The sequence below is a fragment of the Trachemys scripta genome, chromosome 23, assembly GCF_013100865.1.
Source record: "Trachemys scripta elegans isolate TJP31775 chromosome 23, CAS_Tse_1.0, whole genome shotgun sequence".
Lineage (NCBI taxonomy): Eukaryota > Metazoa > Chordata > Testudines > Emydidae > Trachemys > Trachemys scripta.
In genome coordinates this window covers 2,463,974-2,475,757 of record NC_048320.1, presented here as the reverse complement: position 1 = coordinate 2,475,757, position 11,784 = coordinate 2,463,974, and the positions used below count along the sequence as shown (strand labels likewise).

Genomic DNA, 11,784 nt, shown 5'->3' with positions numbered 1-11,784 from the left:
CGTGAGATGCACTGAGCAGCCCAGGGCTGGAAGCCACTAAGTGCAGAGACCCAGGCCCTGCCCACCTTATCAGCTCCCCCACAGCGAAGCGCAGCTCCTGCCACCTACCCAAAGCTACTATGCCCATGTTAAAAATGGGGGGTATGGCCCCCCCAGGTGTGGGGAGCCGAAATGTTCTTTGTGCCCAGAGCCCCAATAAATCTTAATTCACCTCTGGCTAGGTGTGCTCCTCTAGATCAGTGGTTCTCAAACTTTTGTCCTGGTGATCCCTTTCACACAGCAAGTCCCTGGGGGTGACCCCCCTTATAAATTCAAAACACTTTTTTATATATTTAACACCATTATAAATGCTGGCTGCAAAGCGGGGTTTGGGGGGGAGGCTGACAGCTCGCACCCCCCCCCCATGTAATAACCTCACAACCCCCGAGGGATACCGACCCCCCACTTTGAGAACCCCTGCTCTAGACCAAGTGGTAGAGCCTCGTGCTGGAGTTCCAGGGCTCCGGCCCTATTGGGACTTGTGATTGCACGTGACACAAGCAAACACGCTGGAAATACAGCCTGCACACCGGGCGTACATGTCCGCAGCACTGCCCTCGGTCCATCACCGTGCCGTGAGCACCCAGCCCACACAGGGGTGGGGGGCATGAGGGGTCCATGTTTCAGCCACCTGCCTCTCATCGCGACACCTGTGGATTTGCCAGGTGCCACTCGCTGCAGTCCAGGGATCTTGCTGCCATGAGAGCAATGGCGGGTGCTCTGAAACTTCCCTCGGCAGAGTGTGCAGCTCCTTCCCGTACAAAGCACTCGTGACATGGGGAGAATGCAGCCACTTCTGGGGTGCAATGGAGCAGGCAAGCAAACCCTCTGTCTATTGCACAGCCATGGTGGAAGGAAATGCTTTGAGCAAGGATCTCGCAGCAAACCCCCATGTGTCTGTTCACTGCTGTGTCCACAAGGAGGCAGCAGAAATACTCTGTCACCAGCACTGGCTCATTGCCCTGTTCCCCTGCACCCTGGACGCTCCAACTTCTGATGCTAGAGATTGTGGGTTCAAGTGGAGAGGGGACTGGAAATTGCTGGCCACGCCTCTGGCTATGAACCTGGCCAGGCCTTTGGGGTCCCGAGGGCAGTACAGGGCTCTCAGAGCCTTTACAGGAGGAATGGGAAGAGGAAGGATTGCAAACAGCTGCTGCCCACTGGGAAGGTGGCTGCAGCCCCCACTGCTATTGCTGTTCATATGGGAGCCCGCTGGGCGAGAGTGGGCCTCGTGGTGCTCGGCGCTGTATATACCCAGCAGCCCCTCTGTCACTGCTGTTCAGCGCTCCCCCAGCCTGGCCTCCTTGCTCGCTGTTGGGTTTGTCACAGAGACAGCAGGGGAAGGGCAGTACAGTGACATCCTGCCAGCTAGGCAGGGGTGCTCAGGGTCCTGCTGAGAGACACCCAAGGGAAGCCTGGGGGTGCCCGCGGCAGGGTGCTCAGAGTGCAGAGTGAACAGCGGCCCGGGGCGGGGGGAACTGTGCCACTGCGAAACACAGAATCAGGTACTTGCAGGGGAAGAGGAGAGGGATGGTGGTGTCATGCCAGCGCCTGCACCTGCTTTCCTGAAGCTGAGCTGCAGGGCACATGTCGTGGGGATCCCACAGTGTGAGGAGGCCCCCCCCACCCCAGAGCTGTTGCAGGAGGGTTGATAGATTACAAGGGTGATGATAGTGAATATACTGATGAGGGAACGTTAATTGATCTGCTCAGGGAGAGCAGGGAAGAGTCCCCACCGCTACCCTCCCGGAGAGCACTGAGTTTGGGGAAGGTTTCAATCCAACCCCAAAGCAGGAAATGCAGGCCCGTTTAAAGCGCCACAACCAGGTATTTTCCAACCGGCCAGGTTTAACTGACAAGACTGTACACTCCATAGCAACCCCAGGGCCCCGCCCTGCTCTTAGCAGAGCCTACCCAGCTAAAGGGGAAATGCAGAAACAAATCCAGGAGCAGGTGGAAACCTGCTTGAAATGAAAGTAACTAGTAAATCAAACAGCCTCCGGGTGTCCCCGATTGTAATGGTACCTAAAAGGACAAAACCATGAGCTTTTGTGTGGATTACAGGAAGCTAAATGCTTTCCCAGCCTGACCCATACCCCACACCCCCAGTAGAGGACTCACTGGGTCTATTGGGGGGTTCAAAATTCATAAGCACACTGGCTTTGACTCGTGGGTACTGGCAAATTCCCTTAGATGCTGAGGCCCAGGAAAACTCCGCTTTTCTATTGGAATCTGGATGGTGTGAGTTTAAGGTTCTGCCTTTGGGTTAATATATTCGGGGGCTTGTCAGGGAGGTGCTGCAATCTGTTACACACATTTGCCAGAGCCCATATAGATGCCTGGGCTATTTTCAGTAGCTCCCGGCATGACCACTTGAACCGTATGGGAATTGGGCTACAAAGGCTGAGAGAAGCCAACCTCACTGGCAAGGTCTCCAAGTGCAAGCCGGGGGCTGCGGAGGTGTCCTGCCAAGGACACAGGGTGGGCAGTGCGTTGGGTTTATTCAGAGCCTGGTTTGGGCAGCCCTGCTGGCAGCAAACCCTTGTGCTTTGCACTAACGCTAGGCTAGGTGCGGTACTGCTGCAGGATGGGGCTGGGGTAAGAGGCGTCCCATTACTACGTAGCTAGGTAATGGGTAATTACCCGAATTAGGCTGTCATGGAGGCAGAGAGCTGGGCCACTCTCTGGGCTGTTACGCATCTTCAACCTTCTTTGTGTAATAAACAATTCACTGTGCTAAGCGGTCACGCCCCATTGACATGGCTGCCCCAAGCCAAGGGAACCGAGTCGAGATTTCTTCGTTGGCATGTAGCCCTCCATGGATTTGACATGGAAGTAATTCATATCAAGGGAAAGGAGAATGCAGTGGCTGCTGCCTGATCGAGAATGGGGGAGAATGAGGTTTGTTCTGGAGCGTCCATGACACCCCTTCACCCACCAGTTTAGCATTGGGGGCGTGATGCTGGCAGGCAGGTGCCAGCTCTTGCCCAGGCTGCAGGCATTAGCTAAGAACTGACACCCTCGTAGCTGGAGACCAGACCAGGTCACCTGTGAGCTAGTTTTGCTCAAAATAGGGATTAGTCCTACAAGAAGGTATTGAGTGGTTAGACTCTAAAATGTGTGTACGTTGCTGCCTGCAGGGAACTCACTGGGAATGTGGCTTTCCAGGCGATGGGGAAATATCTACCTTTGTCTTTATCACTGTGAAAATGTTTGCCCTTGACTTGTGAGCCCAGGCACAGGGATCACCTCTCTGCCCCTCCAGGACTATCAACAGTCAGGGAACATCCTAATACAAAGGCTTGGCTCATGGCCCTGTTCTCCAAGGAAGCTTGTCCTATGGACCTGTAAGCTGAATGAAGGCACAGAGCCACAGGACAATTTCCCACCTCTTCCCCATTTGAACTCTGACAGGGCTAGAGACCTCAGACTGAAGCCAGAGATCCCCAGGGGTGAGCTCCTGGGCCTGCCCTGAAACACACTGTGAATGGACAGATCACTACTCCTCTGCATTCGGCACGCATCGGTGGGTCTATGTTGGCCAGGTTTAACCTGCCAATAACTCTCCTATTTCTTTCTCCTAGTTATCAAACATTTAGCTAGGCCATGTCTGCACTACCACGTATGTTGGCAAAACCATGGGTGGAGGGTGAACCCCCCCTTTGGGGAGGCTAACCTGCCGGCCCCACCCCTTCCGCTCAAGACCCTGCCCCCCGCATGCCGGAGCCCCGAAACTCCCCCCCCCCATAACAGGAGGAGTCCTGAGCCCTCCCCCCACGACCAGAGGAGCTCTGGCTCACCCACCCCAGCCCCAGCACTGGGCTGAGCGCCACACCAGGCCGCTCCCCCTGCACCAGGCCGAACTGCTCCCCCCCATGGAGTGCCACACTGGGCCAGCCCCAGCACCGCCAAGTCGAGCCGACCACCCCGGAGTGCCAAACCTCTCTGCCCTGCCCCTCACCTGAGTGAGCCGGACCCCCCCAAGCCAGCAGCCCCAGTGCCCGTCCGAGCCGTCTCGCTCCCCACCAGACCCCCAGCCCTGAGGAGAAGTGACGCAGCGAGCAGCACGGACGGGGGGGAGAGGTGGAGTGAAGGTAGGCAGGTGGCAGCAGCAGCAGGCAGTGGGTGAGGGGGCCTCAGAGAAGGGGCAGGGCTACCGCTGCCCAGGTGTCCCTTGGGGGCAGCCTATTATACTTGCCACCCATGGGCAGAACTGTGACCCCCCCGCCCCAACGATATATGTGGTAGTGTGCCCAGCGCTATGGCAGCAGGAGAGCTTCTCCCGCCGACGCAGCTACCACGACTCGCTGGAGGTGGTTTAATTAAGTCGCCGGGAGCGCTCTCTCCCATCAGCGTAGAGCAACTACACAGCGATCTCACAGCCGCACCGCATTGGTACAGGTCTCTAGTATAGATATAGACAGAGTTTATTACAGGTGTTGTCTTTGGCATAAGATCTAGGGTACCAATGGATCCCTAGTGACTGGAAGCAACCTGAGTGTGCTGTGATTTTTGGTGTGACCTTTTATCCCAAAGTTCAGTTTGTCGAGGTAGCAAGATAGACTGGAGAAATCTAATTCGAAACCACACCACCAGCTGTGGGTGTCTGCCCTGTTTTCTCACAGTCTGCCCTGAGGAAGGCACTCATGGTCGTGGGCCACTCCGGACAGCATGACATGTCACCCCACTCTCCCACATCATGCTAGTTACACAAAGAACCCTCGCTGGAAAATCAGGACATGGAACAAAAGATTCCCCCCTTTGAAGTCCCTCTAGGTAGGGGGTGCCCTCTTCCATACCCTGCCAGAGGGGAGCACCAGCCCCACCCAGGACCACTCTGCAGGAAGGTTTGTCTGAGGCTGCAGAGCAGGGCTCTGGTGAGCTCTGATTCTCCCTGGCCTCTCAGTTTGTCCCCCAGCAGCCAGGAGGCTGTGAGATCCCAGCCCAGCCACTCCTGCGGCCTCCCGCACTTCTGCTTTCTCACAGACATTGCCAGCGCCTACAGGTTTCGGCAGCAGGGGGGTTGGGGGAGTTGGAAGCAGAACATTCTTTCAGTTCAAGTGCATTTAGAAGAAAGCTGAGCAGGCGAAAGTGCCAAGACGGGGGGGGGGGGGGGGGGGGACCAGTCCCCAGGCCAGAACTCTAAAGGTTCAGCACCCAACATGATCAGCTCTTTGGAAAAAAGCCCATTAAAATCAGGCAACTGGCAGGGTGGGGAGCACATGGGAGGTTAATGGGGAACCCGCACCAGCACTGGCAGGTTCTGGGGGCACCGCACCGGCTCTCTTCCCAGCCCTGCCTGCAGTGACCCTATGCAGGATCTTAGCTGTTTGCAGAATATGACTGATAGTCATCCTCCCATCCCGAGGGATCCGGCTGAGCCTTGTCACAGCAGTGACTGGACTCCAGGGCTCCAGCTCAGCGGAGGGAGGGGGAGAGGTTCTCTTCCGGTCACATGAAAACAGAAGACTTTAGCTCTGAAAACTGCATCCCTTGTGATAAATTCACAAGAGTTGGCAACACCAGGGAGCCGGCTCATTCCTGACTACAGTAGAACCTCAGCAGTGCTGATCCCCTCGGGAATGTGTGAATCTGAAATGTTCGTAACTCTGCACAAAACGCTCTGGTTGTTCTTTCAAAAGTTTGCAGCTGGACACTGCCTTATTGCAGCTTTGAAACTTTACTGTGCAGAAGAAAAATGCTGCTTTTAACTGTCTTAATTTAAATGACAAGCACAGAAACAATTTCCTTATCTTGTCAAATCTTTTTTTTTTAAGTTCCCCTTTTTTGAGTAAAAAACTAAACTAGGCAAATACAATTTAGATGGGGCTACTATAAGGTGGGTGCATAACTGGCTGGATAACCGTCCTCAGAAAGTTGTTATTAATGGTTCCCAATCCTGCTGGAAAGGTATAACAAGTGGGGTTCCGCAGGGGTCTGTTTTGGGACCGGCTCTGTTCAATATCTTCATTAACGACTTAGATATTGGCATAGAAAGTACGCTTATTGTTTGCAGATGATACCAAACTGGGAGGGATTGTAACTGCTTTGGAGGACAGGGTCATAATTCAAAATGATCTGGACAAATTGGAGAAATGGTCTGAGGTAAACAGGATGAAGTTTAACAAAAACAAATGCAAAGTGCTCCACTTAGGAAGGAAAAATCAGTTTCACACATACAGAATGGAAAGAGATTGTCTAGGAAGGAGTACGGCAGAAAGGGATCTAGGCGTTATAGTGGACCACAAGCTAAATATGAGTCAACAGTGTGATGCTGTTGCAAAAAAAGCAAACATGATTCTGGGATGTATTAACAGGTGTGTTGTGAGCAAGACACGAGAAGTCATTCTTCCGCTCTACTCTGCTGTGGTTAGGCCTCAGCTGGAGTATTGTGTCCAGTTCTGGGCACCGCATTTCAAGAAAGATGTGGCGAAATTGGAGAGGGTCCAGAGAAGAGCAACAAGAATGATTACAGGTCTTGAGACCGTGACCTATGAAGGAAGGCTGAAAGAACTGGGTTTGTTTAGTTTGGAAAAGAGAAGACTGAGGGGGGACATGATAGCAGTTTTCAGGTATCTAAAAGGGCATCATAAGGAGGAGGGAGAAAACTTGTTCACCTTAGCCTCTAAGGATAGAACCAGAAACAATGGGTTTAAACTGCAGCAAGGGAGGTTTAGGTTGGACATTAGGAAAAAGTTCCTGTCAGGGTGGTTAAACACTGGAATAAATTGCCTAGGGAGGTTGTGGAATCTCCGTCTCTGGAGATATTTAAGAGTAGGTTAGATAAATGTCTATCCGGGATGGTCTAGACAGTATTTGGTCCTGCCATGCGGGCAGGGGACTGGACTCAATGATCTTTGGAGGTCCCTTCCAGCCCTACAAGCTATGAATCTATGGGTAGTTTACATTTAACACAGCAGTACTGTACTGGGGGTTGGTTTGTGCCTGCTGCCGCCTGATGCTGCTTCCAGGTGCACAGGGGTGTGTGGTTGGCCGGTCAGCGTGTAACTCTGGCGGGGTTTGGAACTCGGAGGTTGGCTCTGCTTTCCCTGCCGACTCTGCACGGGGGGCTGCGGCTGGACGGGATCTGCCAGGGGCACCAGGGCTGGATTCAGAGCAGGCAGGAGGGTGGCAGTGGTTCCGCTGGGGGCCGCCTCAGGCCTGGCAGCTGCGGGGGGGCGGTTCAAAGACCAGGCTGCACATGGGGGGAGGGATAGCTCAGTGGTTTGTGCATTGACCTGCTAAACCCAGGGTTGTGAGTTCAATCCTTGAGGGGGCCATTTAGGGATCTGGGGCAAAATCAGTACTTGGTCCTGCTAGTGAAAGCAGGGGGCTGGACTTGATGACCTTTCAAGGTCCCTTCCAGTTCTAGGAGATGGGATATCTCCATTAATGTAATTTAATTTAATGCCCGGGTCCTGGGCTCGGCTCGGGTACACCGCCTCCCCCCCTCGGCACGTGCTTGGGTCATGTGACCGGCTCGTCACGTGACCTCCCGGGGATTCCCGCGGGGCGAGGGGCGCTTTCATCCGCAGGCGCCATCGCCTTTGAGGGCAGCGACCAATAGGAGCGAGTCGGGCCCCGCCCCTTGGCCAATCAGAGGGCGTGGGCGGGGCGGGCGGCAGGAGGGAGGCTAGGGCGGCCCTTGAGCTGCAGACGCTCGGGAGCTGCCGGGGCCGGGTGCGTGCGGTGCAGCCTCAGGTGCGGGGCCGGGGCCGGGGCCGGGGCCGGGCGGCGGGGCCTGGGCGTGTCGCTGTGGGGTGCCCCCGTGCCCCCCCTTCGGCCTGGCTTTCCCGGGGGGCCGAACCCCCTGGGGGGCCGGAGCTGGTCCCCGCCGGGGCGGGGGGGTCTGCGGGCTGGGCAAGTGTCCCCCCCCCGCCTGGCTTGGGCCCCTTCCTGCCCTGGCAGGGTCCCGCTTCCCTCCCAGCGCTGCAGCCTCCCGGGGGGGGTGGGGGCTGCTGTGCCCAGGGTGCAGGCGCTGGTCGGCACGTGGGCCCCTGCGGGGGGGGGTCAGAGGCCCGGTGCTGGAGTTGTGGTGGTTCAGAGCGGCTCGCACTAGAGCCGAGCGTGACCTGCTGGGTGCACTAGCCTGGCCCCGAACGGCTCCTGTGGGGGCCTCGGCTCGCACTGACCGGGAGGTGCCCGTNTGCGGGGGGTCAGAGGCCCGGTGCTGGAGTTGTGGTGGTTCAGAGCGGCTCGCACTAGAGCCGAGCGTGACCTGCTGGGTGCACTAGCCTGGCCCCGAACGGCTCCTGTGGGGGCCTCGGCTCGCACTGACCGGGAGGTGCCCGTACCCGGTGCCCCTCTGCATCGCTTCTGCTTGGGCCAGCGGGTGAGGGGGAAGCTGCTCTCGCAGCTCACACGCAGGGTTCTGAACCAGGGGACCTGAGTTCTGTTCCTGGCTCGGGACCTGAGCTGCCCTGTCACCTTGGCAGGCCAGGGGAGCTCTGTACCTCAGTTTCCCCTTCTGTAATGATGGTGGGTGCTGCCCTTCCCCAGGGTTGTGTGGCTTACTGGGTGGTGCTGCATGGGCACGACTCCTGCTAGTGGCCTGTCTTCTCCTGGCTACCGAGGGCATGATTCATGTCCCAGTGTGATGAGCGAGTGAGCAAAGAGACAGACTTCTGTGACTAGCCCAGCGATGCTGCCTGGATCCCGGCGCACCTGCTTGGTGTCTCCTGTCCTGTCCCTAGTGGGCACCCTCCACCTCGCTTATCTTGGGGCGGGTTTGACCATGGTGTTACTATGTGGGATGACATGGTGCTGGTCCCCTCTGTGAGGACCCCGTGGCCCAGCTGGGTCTCCATGGCTAAAGGAGGTTGGATGTACAGCAGGCAAACGAGCGCATTAGCCATTGCACTAGGAATCGAGGGCTTTCTACCATGCCGTGGCTAGGGAAGGGCAGCGCGGTCTTCTCCCACACTCAGGCTTCCTTTCGCTAGGTCCCAGTAAAATCCAGAGCCGTGTCTCCACCAGGAGTTTGGGCTAATGCAGGCAGCTCTCTCCTCGTACTGCCACACCCACTGTCCCTTCCCTGCTTGGTGGCTGTGCCCTGGCTCAGTGGGCCCGTCGTGCCCCTGGCGTGTGGACAAGCTGCCTTGGACTGGACCTGGAATGGCCCAGGCAGGTTGCTGTGAGGCCGAGCTGCGTGGCCAGCATTTTCTGGAGCAAGGGTGAGGTTTGTTGAGGGACTCAGCTGTTTGCACCAGGCTCTGACTTCCATCTTTCTAGTTTTGCTTCCCCATCTGGCTTCCCCTCCTCTGTCATGGGGTTTTGATTCCTTCACAGCCGGTACCGGGTGCAAACTCAGCCATGTGAGTGAAGTAAGAGGAACTGGTGTAGGCAACCCCCCCCAGCTTCAGTGCACTCCCTAGGATCTTCATTGCACGCATGGACAGCACGCTACATGAGCTGTAAACACCATGTGCTACTTCCGCTGTAAATGCTGTTACAGGTCTCTCCGAGGGCAAGGGGCAGCTCGGGTTAGGGAGCGCTATGGGACGCGCACGCGCCAGAGGCTCCTTTGCACAATCTAGGAGGGCACATGGTGGCGGGTCCAGAATGCACGTGTATCTAGGGGTGGGAAGCAGCAGCGGGGCGGGGGGAGAGACAGGAAGGTCCTTTGCTTGTGTCTGTGTGTTATGTGCCCACGGGAAGGCACTTCTCGGCATGCTTGGGCTGAGAGGCATGTAGCCCTCCACAGGTGGGAATTGACCCCCTACCCTGGGGAGGCATTATCCCCTGGCAGATGGGGAAACTGAGGCTAAGGGAGGGAACTTGTCCCTGGTCACCCAGCAGGTTAGTGGTGAGCTGGCAATGGGAGCCGGGTCCTGGCCCCCAGTTTGGTGCAGGGATGGCTTCTTTCCTGCTAGAGCCATGGGAGCTGAACTCCTGGCAGAGTCCTGAGGATTGCAAAGAGCTGAGGTTCAGCGCGTGCCCTGTTCCCACCATGGGCTTAGGAAATCTTCCCAGAGCCAGACCCGCTTTGCTGCCCCTTACCAAGCTCCCATTGTCTAGGGGGTTCAGAAGGGATTGGGAGCCAGTTTGGTCCCCAGCTCTGCCACTGACTGGCTGCCTGAACTTAGCCCACTTGCAATCCCTCTTTGTGCCTCAGTTTCCCCACGTGTAAAATGGGGCTCCCCCTCCTGTGGTTAGGTGCTGCAGTTTCAGTGCAACCTGTCTCGCGGTGGGGGGGTGAGATCTGCCGTGAAAGGCTGCTGAGCCACCAGGGCTCGCACTCTCAGGCTCGGTGATAACATCGGTGATGAGCAGGGCGGGGGGGTTAGCTAACCACACCGTCACCCAGAGCCTCGCACCCAGGCCGTGGTGGCTGCTCTCCCACAAATGCTTATCGCCCCTGTCTGGCTGTGTCCTGCCTGCTGACAAGAGTGCTGGGCTGGAGGCGGGGGGGGATCCAGAACCAGACTCCCAGGCCTGGCTGGCAGGCACAGGGAAGCGTGTGGGCGGGGGGGAAGCGAGAGCGTGTGCGGGGGGGGGGCCTGCTCTCGCCGGTAGGTGTCTAACTCCCAGCCGCTCTGGTATCAGGCGCAGAGCCCTCCCCACTGGTGCGGGTCTGTCCCCGTGTTGGCGCGGAGCAGCCCTGGTGCTGGGCCCAGGCTGAGTTGGGTGCTGGGGGCCAAGGGTGTAGCATTGCAGGTGCAGAGGGGGGGACTTGTGGGGTGAGAGGCCCAGTAGTGCCAGGGGGTTCCTCTCCTGGGGGGAGGAGGGGATCTGGCCCTGATTTGCCCCGTGAGCAAACATCGAGCTGTCTATGCAACGGCTGTGTGTGTGTGTGTGTGTGTGGGGGGGGGGGGGGGGGACGGGACAGGACAGAACTGCCTCTGCTCCGCTCAGCTGCTGGGGGGTTGTCGTGCCCCAGCAGGCTGAGCCGTCCCCGTGGGCTGTGGCATGAGGTGAGGGCCGCGTGCAGGGCTCCTGCACCGCCAGACGATGCTATCGGGGAGCCGCGGCTGAGGGTTGCATCTCGTGGTTACAGTGCATGAGGCGAATGCTGCTAGAGGCGCAAGCAGCTGCCGGAGCCAGGTGGAGGGCAGGCACACCTCTCCATGCCCACGGGCAGAGGCCAGGTGAGATGCCTCCTCCCACCCCCGATGGAGGCAAGCGAACCCTGATCTCTGTCCCAGCAGGACTCTGCGGGGGGGGGGGGGGGGGGGGGNCCCGCCCGCTCCCGACCGCGGGGGGGCGGGGGGCGGGCGCGGCCCCCGCCCCGCGCCCGGGGGGCGGGGGGGCCCGCGTGGGCGCGGGGGGGGGGGGGGGGGGGGGGGGGGGGGGGGGGGGGGGGGCTGTGCTTTGCTGATGGGAGGGGAAGCTGGGAGCAGGATGGGACAAGGATTCCCTGGCCGCATGGAGTGACACTCCTGCAGCTCTGGTGGGCTGGCAGGGGGTGGGGGCGTGCTCTGGGCAGTGTCGTCAGGCCTGGCCCAGCCAATGCTGGGGCTCTGGTTCCAGGATCGAGAGCAGGGGGAGATCGGGGAGACAAGTCATGGCTCCGGGCCAGGCCTGCTCCGCGCTATCCCACACCACACCACACCCCCTAGCTCTGAGGGGCTTCCCGGGGGGGGGGGGGTGAGCGACGCCTGCCCCCCTGTTCAGGGCTCGTCTCTTGAATTCAGGCAGGTGGAGATGTTCCCTGCCTGACCCAGTGGGCACTTGGCTCTGCCTGCCATTGGGGGTGTGCCATGAACACAGTGCGGGAGTGTGTGTGATTTCCAAACCCGCCCCCCC

General features: G+C 58.3%; 1 protein-coding gene across 1 annotated transcript in view; it reads left to right on the top strand.

Annotated features, from left to right (window-relative positions):
• Window positions 1-7,625: 7,625 nt before the first annotated feature.
• The window catches only part of GRN (granulin precursor), a 16,624-nt gene continuing 12,465 nt past the window's right edge, over window positions 7,626-11,784 (top strand). The window contains exon 1 of the mRNA XM_034756038.1: window positions 7,626-7,740. The gene's annotated coding sequence lies outside the window, so the exon portion shown is untranslated. The remainder of the gene's footprint in view (window positions 7,741-11,784) is intronic.